At 40.4% G+C, this 14,054-nt stretch overlaps 1 protein-coding gene across 1 annotated transcript in view; it reads left to right on the top strand.

Moving 5' to 3' along the window:
- The window catches only part of neto2b (neuropilin (NRP) and tolloid (TLL)-like 2b), a 193,725-nt gene that overhangs the window by 84,708 nt on the left and 94,963 nt on the right, over window positions 1–14,054 (top strand). The window lies entirely within an intron of this gene.

Below are 14,054 nucleotides of genomic sequence, written 5' to 3'. Positions count from 1 at the left end.
TTCTTGGTTAAAAGCAAAAAAAAAAAAAACGGGCAGTTATTGTTCGTTTTACGTAGATATTTCAAGCCAAAGTTAAAGTATTATGTAATCCAACATGGCAGCCGTCACGAAACAAAGAGCTTTTTACATTGAAAATACTTGTAAATAAATGTTTAAGTCGCAGAATTTTTATACATATGAACGTAAAACAGTCTAGATTCTTGGTTAAAAGCAAAAAAACGGGCTTTTATCGTTCATTTCACGTAATTATTTCAAGTGAAAGTTAGGCTAATTTTTTCCATTTTACTGTATTCACAACGTTTCAAAGTGCATGCATGGTGCTATTTAAAGTGCATGTGACATGAAAAAGCATGTTAATTTCATAATGTATTTTAGGAGTGGGAACCTCAGGGCACCTCACGATACGATACGATTCGCGATACAAGGCTCACGATAACGATTATATCACGATACAGCGATTATCGATATATTGGTCAGAAATTGGATACATGAAATCCTACGATACAACTGTTGAAACGAAAAAAAGAAAAAAAAAAGATATTTGAAAATAGAAAAAAATACCGTTTAAGTCATTTATTAAACAGTGACACCTTTTCTGTGCAACATTGCTGTAAAATATAAATCTACTGCAAATTGTGCCTCTGCACATATAGAGGAAACCAACCACGACCACTGATATCGCTTGGAGAGATCATGATGAATGGCACCCTTAATTTCTTTAAAGTTTTAAATCTTTAAAAAAAATAATAATAAAAAGTGCCGTAGGTGTCAGCAGTTGAGCTTGGAGTGGCAATGATAAAATTGGTGGGTCTTTTCTTCGTATATGACCTTTGTTGCTTGGTTTGAGCACTTCCGCTATCTGCTTCAGCATTTAAGATGTCAGACTTGCTCAGTCACAGTCTTCCTCACCTTAAAAACAACTAAATAAAACAAAAAATATTAGCTACTTCATAGCGTTTGAGTTGAAGTCCTGATTTTTTTTGTGTGTGTGTTGGAAGTATTGAATTAAAAAAATATGAATTGAATGTATAGAAATTAAAAATTCAATAATTACCTATTTTTAATATGTAGGCTACATCAATAATTACCTATTTTTAATATGTAGGCTACATTAATTATCATGCACTTCACTTTATATATCTTGGAACCTATTCAAACCATTTTTATAGCTTATTGTATCAAAATGACAGTAATAACAGTTTGTGTAGTAAACTAGATGGAAATTGGTTCTCAAATAAATCGGTAAATTCATGTGGGCTTGTTCGATATTCATTTTCATCCAGTTTAGGGTCCTGGTTTATTTTATATCATTCAACACCAAATGTCATCAAAATAATACATATAAATTAAAAAGTCAATTACATTGCAAAACTTTCTTACCTCAAGTGATGAAAGCGAAGCTCACAAACTCCAGTGTCCACTACGTCACCAGCTCCCAGTGAAACCTATTTTTCTTAGACAATTCTTGCATACAGCAAAGTCCTTGTTCACCTTACTTCCTTTCTTGTTGGTGTAAAATCTAAAGTGTGTCCCCATGTGTGATTTGTAGCAATATTTTTCTCATTTTTTCCTCCACCGTTCTCACGGGGCTTTTTTATTTTTTCAACCCACTTGGAGCTTCCTCTCTTCTTCTCTAGACAACTTGTGCGCACTTTACCCTCACCGCCACTCCCAAGCGCCCCTAGTGGACCGCCATGGAATTGCTCAACAAACATTGAGCAGTTTACAGCATCCATACTCCATTGTATGGCCAATATGTTAAATAAAAGTATCGATTATTGGCGGGAGCATATCCATAACCCATCGGGTTGCAAAATATCGCGATATATCGCTGTATCGAGATATTGTCACACTCTTAATGTATTTTATGCTCCTGAATGACATGGACCGCTTGGATGTGTGTGGAAGCGATCGCTATATTTAGTTTTTTGAATCCCGCGCCATGAAAATGAGTGACTTCCGGCTTCGGTCTTGCATTGAGGAGGAGGCCGCTGTGACGTATACGGGTGAAGGCGTCCTCTTCACTAAACAGCCATACTGTTGTGTATGAGGACTAAGGATTCAGCTGATTTTGCGGAATATTAGGTTTATTTTTCGCATCACGCCAGCCAAACGGATGCAGAAAAATCTTGCTGGATGAGGGAGAGGCGTGTGCGCCTTTTTGGAGTTTGAAAAGGTTCCCATTCACCGTGGATATTGGCCAAAACAAGCCCTACTACTGTGGGACCATTGGACTTACAAGGAAGTGAGTAAACATCGTGTTTTGTATTATGTCAAGTACGAATACAGCGATTACAAAGTAAACACTATAAACTTTCTTTAAATATAGGACTACTTACGTTTGATCATTGGATAGGCAGGTAAAAAGCTCTCCTCATGCCCGTTAGCTGCACAACAACTGCAGCCACCCTCCTCCGAGGAACGAACTGTAAATTGCTCTCTGCCGGGCGGTTTGCAATCGACAATCGACAACCCAGTCGTCGTGTCAAATAATCCGGGCTAGTTATGTGTGATTTTGCGCTTCGAAGACTTTGAAACATCACTCGGTTCGGGTTAGCATGTCGACTAGCTGTCACGCCTCTTGGTTTGTTTACATTCTCCGTAGCCGGGGGAAGGGAAATGACATTTGTCCGATTCAGGTGTCATAAAATATCGTTCGGGAGGTGCGACAGTAAAGGTGAACTCGACATTTTTGACCATTATGGAGTAATTTTGCCATGTCGTCCTGAATGAGTGCATTTTTATTATTTCAAATTCCATTTAGCACAAGACTTATTTGTCATGACCATGCCATTTATTTAGCAATTGGGGAAAATACTTGGATAAAAAGAATATCCTGTAAAAATATTGGAGTAGAGAGACTGAAGCAATGACATTTTGCGGCTCTCTTCGTCGCGTTTTCCTCGTTCTGAATGATTCCACCTCAATGGGCTGAACAGCAGCTGGGGGTCGGACCGCCAAGGCCCCCGCCTTTGGCTGCCGCCCAACTCCCTACGCACCCGACCCCTTTGGCCCCTCCCACAGGTGGTGAGCCCATAGGAAGGGGAACCCACGTTGCCTTTTCGGGCGGAGGGTGTGTTCCAATTATAGAGGGATCACACTCCTCAGCCTCCCTGGTAAAGTCTATTCAGGGGTGCTGGAGAGGAGAGTCCGCCGAGAAGTCGAATCTCGGATTCAGGAGGAGCAGTGTGGTTTTCGTCCCGGCCGTGGAACAGTGGACCAGCTCTACACACTCGGCAGGGTCCTCGAGGGTGCATGGGAGTTCGCCCAACCAGTCTACATGTGTTTTGTGGATCTGGAGAAGGTGTTTGACCGTGTGTCTCGGGGAGTCCTGTGGGGGGTGCTCCGGGAGTACGGGGTACCGAGCCCCTTGGTAAAGGCTGTTCGGTCCCTGTACGACCGGTGTCAGAGTTTGGTCCGCATTGCCGGCAGTAAGTCGAATTCGTTCCCAGTGAGGGTTGGACTCCGCCAAGGCTGCCCTTTGTCACCGATTTTGTTCATAATTTTTATGGACAGAATTTCTAGGTGCAGCCGAAGCGTTGAGGGGGTCCGGTTTGGTGACCTCAGTATTGAATCTCTGCTTTTTGCAGATGATTTAGTGCTGTTGGCTTCATCAAGTCGTGACCTACAACTCTCACTGGAGCGGTTCGCAGCTGAGTGTGAAGCGGTTGGGATGAAGATCAGCACCTCCAAATCCGAGACCATGGTCCTCAGTCGGAAAAGGGTGGAGTGCCCTCTCCGGGTCGGGGATGTGATCCTGCCCCAAGTGGAGGAGTTCAAGTATCTTGGGGTCTTGTTCACGAGTGACGGTAGGAGGGAGCGGGAGATCGACAGGCGAATCGGTGCGGCGTCTGCAGTAATGCGGACTCTGCACCGGTCCGTAGTGGTGAAGAAGGAGCTGAGCCGAAAGGCAAAGCTCTCGATTTACCAGTCGATCTACGTTCCTACCCTCACCTATCGTCACGAGCTTTGGGTCGTGACCGAAAGAACAAGATCCCGGATACAAGCGGCCGAAATGAGTTTCCTCCGCAGGGTGTCCGGGCTCTCCCTTAGAGATAGGGTGAGAAGCTCGGTCATCCGGGAGGGACTCGGTGTCGAGCCGTTACTCCTCCGCGTAGAGAGGAGCCAGCTGAGGTGGCTCGGGCATCTGGTTCGGATGCCTCCCGGACGCCTCCCTGGAGAGGTGTTCCGGGCATGTCCCACCGGCGGGAGGCCCCGGGGACGACCCAGGACACGCTGGAGAGACTATGTCTCTCGGCTGGCCTGGGAACGCCTTGGGATCCCGCCGGAGGAGCTGGTTGAAGTGGCTGGGGAGCGGGAAGTCTGGGCTTCCCTGTTAAAGCTGCTGCCCCCGCGACCCGACCCCGGAACAAGCGGAAGATAATGGATGGATGGATGGATGGGCTGAACAGTAAAACCGATGAGCCCAGTCTCCCGCTGACGTCATCCACCTGTTGGGGACGCTAGAGCCCTATAATGGTAGGCGTGGCTAATCGGCAGATTAAAAGACTAATTTCTCGTCATCTGCGCTTTGCTAAATTGTTGTATGTAGTCGAATCGTCTCAAAATATGATTCTATTCCACATAATAATGCTATTTAAGACATTTTTCTCCTGTCATATGCTCTTTAATATGATAGTTACCTTGAATCCTCGACCGAATCACTCTTGAGACACTCCTGCCTGCTTGTATGCAGTAAAACCTTAGTCTTATTTCCACCTAAATCCGGCGTTAGAACGTATCGTGTGTTTGAGTTTATCAGAGTGAAAGACAACATTCTGCCTGGGTCGGCCCCCTACGGGAAGGCGTGGTGCAATGTCTGTGGGAGCTGTCTCGTCAATTGATGGTGAAGTCTATGAGTGTTGTTACCGATACCGGTACGATGCTAAAATGATGTCCTCGGTATCGACGAGTTCAAAGAAATAATGTGCCGATGTTTTCGTCTAGATAAAGTTTCCGGTCACTCTACCCAAGATGGCCGCCAGCTACACACGAATCGTGTAGCGTCCAGTCCTCCAATCTTCAAATTTAAATTGGCTTCCTTTCACAGCCACGTACATCCGATCCATTGGACGTATACTCGTAAAAAACTCATCGAAATTCACAGTGAAAGTTTCAGAGGTAAGAGTTTATTCATATATTTTGTCAGATATTCTCCGTTTAGTACCACAGTCGAGTATCGAGACCAGACAGCGATAAAGGTTGTTCTTCTTCATTGTTAGGTGACATTCTTAACTATACCTTATGTTGAAAGTCATCGTTCTTAGGGACAAACACGATCTACACGTTCAACATTCCAAGGATGTCAACTGAACGTATATAAAGCAAGCTTGTCATTTTTCCCAGCATAAAGCATCACCACCGCAAAGGTAACGTCCTTCTTACTTTACGTCCTGCTTTTCAAACTCTTTTTCAAATGTTGGTGTCACATTTAATATCTTTGATATTATCTGGAAAAACGATGTCAATTTAATAGTGGAATTTAAGTGTATTTAATGAATTATCTGAATTAATATTGGCAAAAAAGTACTTCATAACGTTACAATTAAATAAGAATAGGCTTACAATACTGCATTTTAAATTCGACTTACTTATTACGGCTAAACAAATGTGCTAAATTTTTAGCTAATAGTAATTAATTTGAAAACTTCTTTGTTGGCTAAAACGGTGTGACAAGCGTTATAATTAGGATGTGGTGATGAGATAATCATCTTTGTTCAAATTATGACAACTAACCCAACTTGTTTTTTTTGCTAAAAGCTAAGCTAATGGATAACAAGTAACTAGCAGGCTATAGAGTCTACCCACGCACCACGTGTTCGCTGTAGGGTTCCGCCCACTTGTCCATCATTTTGACTCTGTATTTGCATTGTTTTCAATTGATGGCGCAATTTAAAATGCATTTCATGGAAGACCCGGTGCTTTCTGATGCCGCAAACTCACTGGATCTGTTGCATAAAAGGCGTTATGAGGAAAAGCTTCGTTCTAAACAGTCGCCAGATCCATATTTGATGCCCAAATCGATGTTTTTCGACCCACTGTCTTCGCCCTGTCTGCCTGACATCTGCTACGCTGATATTTAAAATGATCTTGTCCACACAAAATCAGCCTATTCTCACGAAAAACTTCAAGAGCTTGGACGCTTATAAATACTTCGTTGCTGGTTGGGTGAAACAGGTCCTCGTTTGGCAGGAATTTATCTTGTGCTTGGAAAGGTGAGTTACGAAATTTTCAATTCGAATTCTTTTGTTATTGCTAACATCCACTGTCAAGTCTAATGTATTTCATGTCGTTTGTCAATGGAGTTAAGGCTTTTAATGTTTATATGGTTTAGCGATAGCACGCACTACATACATACGTGTATGTTGTCGGCGATTAGCCTAGCAATGATCTTAATTGTGGTTATTTGTCAGCCCCGTAGACGAGGCCAGTTTCCCTCACTTGGTACCAGCTAAATATTATTCAAAAAATAACGATGGTGGAAGAAAGGGAAGTCACAAACATCTTGAATTTGAAACTATGTCGTACTACGTCGTATGTTGTCGGCGATTAGCCTAGCAATGATCTTAATTGTGGTTATTTGTCAGCCCCGTAGACGAGGCCAGTTTCTTTTACTTGGTACCAGCTAAATATTATTCAAAAAATAACGATGGTGGAAGATAGGGAAGTCACAAACATCTTGAATTTGAAACTATGTCGTACTACGTCGTATGTTGTCGGCGATTAGCCTAGCAATGATCTTAATTGTGGTTGTCAGGCCAAAACCCTCTAAATATATATTAAATGCATCTTACCGGATATAAAATGACTACTACATAGTCTGTGGTGATTTTTTGGTGTCCAATTTTCACGTCGAATTGCAGCCGTCCATTTCGCTCTTCTATTTGGATCCCTCGGAATACGGTAAAATTTCAAGTCTCTCCTTCCATCTTCTCTGTTAGTGCAACCAACAGCCACACACGCCTTCACCATTTTGATTATTAATGTTAAGGAGCAGAAAAACACGCCGTAAATAGGAGAAATGTACGTAGCCGTAATAGGTTAACACTATGTTTTGACGGACAAGTGGGCGGAACCCTACAGCGAACACGTGGTGCGTGGGTAGACTCTATAGCAAGGATGTTAAAGAGCATATGACACGAGAAAAAAAGTCTAAAATGTCATTATTATGTGAATTAGAATCATATTTTGAGACGATTCGACTATATACAACAATTTAGCAAAGCACAGATGACGAGAAATTAGTCTTTTAATCTGCCGGTTAGCCACGCCTACCATTATAGGGCTTTAGCGTCCCCAACAGGTGGATGACGTCAGCGATAGACTTGGCTCATTGATTTTACTATTCAGCCCATTGAGGGGAAATTATTCAGAACGAGGAAAACGCGACGAAGAAAGCCGCAAAATGTCATTGTTTCAGTCTCTCTACTCCAATATTTTTACAGGATACTCTTTTTATCCAAGTATTTTCCCCAATTGCTAAATAAATGGCATGGTCATGACAAATAACAGTCTTGTGCTGAATGGAATATGAAATAATAAAAATGCATTTATTCAGGACGACATGGCAAAATTACTCCATAATGGTCAAAACTGTCGACTTCACCTTTACTGTCGCACCTCCAGAACGATATTTTATGACACCTGAATCGGACAAATGTCATTTTCCTTCCCCGGCTTCGGAGAATGTAAACAAACCAAAAGGCGTGACAGCTAGCCGACATGCTAACCCGAACCGAGTGATGTTTCAAAGTCTTCAAAGCGGAAAATCACACATAGCTATCCTGGATTATTTAACATGACGACCCGGTTGTCGAATGTCTTAGCGGATCGGCAAACCGCCCGGCGGAGAGCAATTTACAGTTCGTTCCCCGGAGGAGGGTGGCTGGAGCTAACGCAGCTAACGTGCTGCTGCTAATGCATTAGGAGAGCTTTTTACATGCCTATCAATGATCAAACGTAAGTAGTCCTTCATATAAAGGAAGTTTGTAGTGTTTACTTTGTAATCGCTGTATTCGTATTTGACATAATACAAAACAAGATGTTTACTCACTTCATCGTAAGTCCAATGGTCCCACAGTAAATATCCACGGTGAATGGGAACCTTTTGAAACTCCAAAAAGGCGCATACGCCTCTCCCTCATACAGAATGATTTTTCCGCAGCCGTTTGGCTGGCGTGATGCGAAAAATAAACGTATTAATCCGCAAAATCAGCTGAATCCTTCGTCCTCATACACAACAGTACACTGTAGCGTGAAGAGGACGTCTTCTACCGTACACGTCACAGCGCCCTCCTCCTTAATGCAAGACCGAAGGCGGAAGTCACTCATTTTCCTGGCGCGGGATTCAAAAAACTAAATAAATATAGTGATCGCTTCCACACACATCCAAGAGGCCCATATCATTCAGGAGCATAAAATACCGCGTGTATTATGAAATAAACATGCTTTTTCGTGTCACAGGCACTTTAAACTCTCTCACGTGCCACATTGTAGTTTTGCTAGCCTTCAGAGGTTCATTATGTGGACCAATCTGTATAAATCTCTAACTTATTTGACTGTTCTAGGTGTAGATTCACAACTTCTATAAGGTCAAAATGGAGGACATATGTATATATACAGTGCCTTGCAAAAGTATTCGGCCCCCTTGAATCTTGCAACCTTTCGCCACATTTCAGGCTTCAAACATAAAGATATGAAATTTAATTTTTTTTGTCAGGAATCAACAACAAGTGGGACACAATCGTGAAGTGGAACAACATTTATTGGATAATTTAAACTTTTTTAACAAATAAAAAACTGAAAAGTGGGGCGTGCAATATTATTCGGCCCCTTTACTTTCAGTGCAGCAAACTCACTCCAGAAGTTCAGTGAGGATCTCTGAATGATCCAATATTGTCCTAAATGACCGATGATGATAAATAGAATCCACCTGTGTGTAATCAAGTCTCCGTATAAATGCACCTGCTCTGTGATAGTCTCAGGGTTCTGTTTAAAGTGCAGAGAGCATTATGAAAACCAAGGAACACACCAGGCAGGTCCGAGATACTGTTGTGGAGAAGTTTAAAGCCGGATTTGGATACAAAAAGATTTCCCAAGCTTTAAACATCTCAAGGAGCACTGTGCAAGCCATCATATTGAAATGGAAGGAGCATCAGACCACTGCAAATCTACCAAGACCCGGCCGTCCTTCCAAACTTTCTTCTCAAACAAGGAGAAAACTTATCAGAGATGCAGCCAAGAGGCCCATGATCACTCTGGATGAACTGCAGAGATCTACAGCTGAGGTGGGAGAGTCTGTCCATAGGACAACAATCAGTCGTACACTGCACAAATCTGGCCTTTATGGAAGAGTGGCAAGAAGAAAGCCATTTCTCAAAGATATCCATAAAAAGTCTCGTTTAAAGTTTGCCACAAGTCACCTGGGAGACACACCAAACATGTGGAAGAAGGTGCTCTGGTCAGATGAAACCAAAATTGAACTTTTTGGCCACAATGCAAAACCATATGTTTGGCGTAAAAGCAACACAGCTCATCACCCTGAACACACCATCCCCACTGTCAAACATGGTGGTGGCAGCATCATGGTTTGGGCCTGCTTTTCTTTAGCAGGGACAGGGAAGATGGTTAAAATTGACGGGAAGATGGATGCAGCCAAATACAGGAACATTCTGGAAGAAAACCTGTTGGTATCTGCACAAGACCTGAGACTGGGACGGAGATTTATCTTCCAACAGGACAATGATCCAAAACATAAAGCCAAATCTACAATGGAATGGTTCAAAAATAAACGTATCCAGGTGTTAGAATGGCCAAGTCAAAGTCCAGACCTGAATCCAATGGAGAATCTGTGGAAAGAGCTGAAGACTGCTGTTCACAAACACTCTCCATCCAACCTCACTGAGCTCGAGCTGTTTTGCAAGGAAGAATGGGCAAGAATGTCAGTCTCTCGATGTGCAAAACTGATAGAAACATACCCCAAGCGGCTTTCAGCTGTAATTGGAGCAAAAGGTGGCGCTAAGTATTAACGCAAGGGGGCCGAATAATATTGCACGCCCCACTTTTCAGTTTTTTATTTGTTAAAAAAGTTTAAATTATCCAATAAATTTTGTTCCACTTCACGATTGTGTCCCACTTGTTGTTGATTCTTGACAAAAAAAATTTCAATTTTATACCTTTATGTCTGAAGCCTGAAATGTGGCGAAAGGTTGCAAGGTTCAAGGGGGCCGAATACTTTTGCAAGGCACTGTAGATGTACAGTCTATTAGAGCTGTCAAACGATTAAAATTTTTATCAAGTTAATTACAGCTTAAAAATGAATTAATCGTAATTAATCGCAATTCAAACCATCTATAAAATATGCCATATTTTTCTGTAAATTATTGTTGGAATGGAAAGATAAGACACAAGATGAATATATACATTCAACATACGGTACATAAGTACTTTATTTGTTTATTACAACAATAAATCAACAAGACGGCATTAACATTATTAACATTCTGTTAAAGCGATCCATGGATAGAAAGACTTGTAGTTCTTAAAAGATAGTTATAGAAATGTTATATTAATATACAAAGAAATGTACAAACATTTGTTGGTTCTATGGCAGATTTTCATTAATGTGCAACATGAGCGCTGCCTGCAAAATGCCTTATCAAAATGCCTTTTCTTTTGAAGTGAACGGCATTTCTTAACCAGAAAAGATAGAAATTCCAAACGTTACACACAAAAATTTGTGAGTTTCTACACAAACTGTGTTTCAGGTTAAGAACACCCTGTAAATGCTTAACAAACTGTTAACAAATACATTACAAATCAACAATAAATCATTTATCAACAGTTTACTAATGATCTATTAACTAGTAAAACGGATAGTTATTATAAGTGTTACCCTTAACCTTATGATTATTTCTTATTCATTTATTATTATTTCTAGTGAATTTATGTTTAATATTTTTATTTTTTCATGAAATGTTTTTCCATATTTTTTTATGTTACAAAAAATTAAATGTTTGATTTCTTATGTTTTGTTGCTACTTATTTTTATTTTGTTAAAGGTCTGTTTCAGTTATTTCAAGATCTGTTTTTTTTTTTTAGTGTATTTATTTATTTTTATTATTATTTTTTTTTTTTTTCAAAATCTATTTGAAAATTGTGTTAGTAAAATAAAATTCAAAAACAGCAAGTGACTATTGATTATTGGATTTGTTTTTGTAACATGCTACTATTAATTCGTTCTTTAATTAGATCAAAAATATTTAATTTAGGTAGATTAAAATTTGATCAAATACAACGTGTAGCAGGGAAATGTTCTGTATATATGAATTTAAGGGTCATGGTTAAAGAGTGAGACTGACTAAACAGAGTTTGTTGTTGATGGATTGGTTTGTGAGTTTGTGGGAAACTGCTTTGCACGTTATTAAAAGCAGCAGTTTTCCATTGCAAAGCATATTTGACACAAAGAGACTTAATAGTTTTTGAGTGCTTGATGTAGTTGTACATTAGATATCATCAGAATGGCTGAGAACACTGCAGGGTTGATGTACTATTAGGGCTGTCAAAATTATCGCGTTAACGCGCGGTAATTAATTTTTTAAATCAATCACGTTAAAATATTTGACGCAATTAACGCACATGTCCCGCTCAGAAAGTATTCTGCCTTTTGGTAAGTTTTACAGCAAGGCATTTTGTGCTGTCCAACAGCGAACTCTTGTGGTCGCTTTGCGACATGATTTATTGTTTTCTTGCCAGTTCATTATGGCTGCACGACGTCTCGGGCTGATAATGTTGTGCTTATATGATCCTTGGACAAGATTTGTCCGTAAGTATGGTTGTTGTAAAGAATGTACATATTATGTTAGTTAGCGAAATGTTATATTTTTTGTATGAGACGCTTTTTGTTTATGTTTAGTGAACCTGTATAGCGTGCTAAGCTAACGTTGTTGCTAATGCAATGCTTGTGTACTTTTATTTTGTAGTTTTACGACGGTCTAAACAGGACAATGGTTTGAGGCCATTTTATTAATAAATCAGATGAAAAAGGAAGATGTCTAATTATTAAGGCGTCGTTCACTAGCCGTCTAGCTTTGGAAAAAGTAGACGCTTCGGAGTGAGGACAGAATAGACAGATTTAAATGACAGTAGAGTGAAATGCCCACTACAGTCCTTATGTACCGTATGTTGAATGTATATATTCATCTTGTGTCTTATCTTTCCATTCCAACAATTTATTTTACAGAATATGTATATAATTTACAGAAAAATATGGCATATTTTATAGATGGTTTGAATTGCGATTAATTGCGATTAATTACGATTGATTAATTTTTAAGCTGTAATTAACTCGATTAAAAATTTTAATCGTTTGACAGCCCTAATATTTAACCAATAAAACTTATGACCATCAACATAAAGTGTATATAGTTTTATTAAGATCCATCAACTAGCATGGGCAATTAGAATGGGGTCAACTATATTGGAACACCCTGTAAATGCTTAACAAACTGTTAACAAATACTTCACAAATCAACAATAAATCATTTATTAACAGTTTACTAATGATCTATTAACTAGGAAAACGGATAGTTATTATAAAGTGTTACCAGGTTAAGTAAGAAATTAGGCGTGAGAGGGGCGGAGGAAAAGCATGCTGTTCAACACAGGATTGGGACGTGAATGGGGGCGGGAGCACACGCCGGTGCACTGCTTATGTGTTTGCACTGCTTACGTGCGTGTAGAATGCGAAAGGGTAAAGTAGTACAAAAAGTGTGCACAAAAATATACCCAAAAATTGACAAAGAAAATATATAACATATTAATTCCAGATATCGATACTTTTGCTTGGGGATCGATAGCTAACGCACTGGATCGAAATATCGATATTTTGGTAGCCCATCCCTACTGAACGTGACAATGCATGAGTGGGTCGTGCAGCACATGCGTTAATTGCGTTAAATATTGTAACGTGATAAATGTAATAAATATTAATTCTCGCCGTTAACGCGATAAATTTGATAACCCTACCTTAAGCTTAAACTAAAGACTCTGGAAAAGTGTAACACATTATGTCTGTAACGTTAAATACAATTAGAAAACGATTTAATTAGAATATATATATATATATTAAAAAAACAGCATGTCCAATATTTTTTGGCCGATTCCGATATTTTGAAAATGACGTGATCGGGATGCTGATCGATCGGGACATCTCTAATTACAACGCCACTTACATTAAAAGCAGCAAAATTTAATTCAAATCTTTTTTCAAATCGAGTTACTCGAGTTAATCGTTGAAGCATTAAATTGAATGTTGTTGAAATTCGCCTCCCCAGTCAAGCCGTACGGAAACAGCGACAGCCAAACAAAGTGCCGCTCTGCCGATGCTGCCTCGTGCGCGCCAACCGGGAAGGCGGAATTTCGCGCGTGCATCTCTGATGTTAATCCTTTGTACTGACTCCATGTTCCAAAAGTTTGAAAAAGACTCGCCGAAAGCAGGTTGACAATTTATTCGTCGACAATGGTCAAAAACAAGGCAAAAACAGACGACGGAGGGACAATTCTGGATCCAAAACAAGGCTACGTGTTTTCGAGCAGCAAAATCTGTCTTATCTCAGTGTCCAGTGTTTTTTAAGTCCGTGGTGTAGTGGGCCGGCCGAAGGTGTGTCCGGGCGTTGCTTTTGGGTCCTCCCCTCTGTGGGCAGTTTAGGTTCGTGCGCGGATGGGACGTGGTTGCCACCGCAACCGACGCTGGTCTTGACGTGTCAAGCGCCCACTATCAACGTTGTTATGCGGGCTGGCTCTACTTGTTTTAGGACAAAGAGCACTTTGTCCTTGCAGAACTGATTTGCAAGTTTTGGTGCGTCAATTTTGCTTGTGATGCATACGTTGGGCTTCTATGATAAGATGTCGTTGTGTATCTATGCTGCTTTTCATTAAACTATGGTGTGCTATTTATTTTATATTAGGTGCAGTCCTACAGTAAATATGAGAAATAATACTATTCCCTGGTTAATTATATTACGTGTGTTCGAGTAATGCAAACAGTTAGACGG

The sequence above is a fragment of the Corythoichthys intestinalis genome, chromosome 5 (assembly GCF_030265065.1).
Source record: "Corythoichthys intestinalis isolate RoL2023-P3 chromosome 5, ASM3026506v1, whole genome shotgun sequence".
NCBI lineage: Eukaryota > Metazoa > Chordata > Actinopteri > Syngnathiformes > Syngnathidae > Corythoichthys > Corythoichthys intestinalis.
This window is presented reverse-complemented; position numbering and strand designations above follow the sequence as displayed.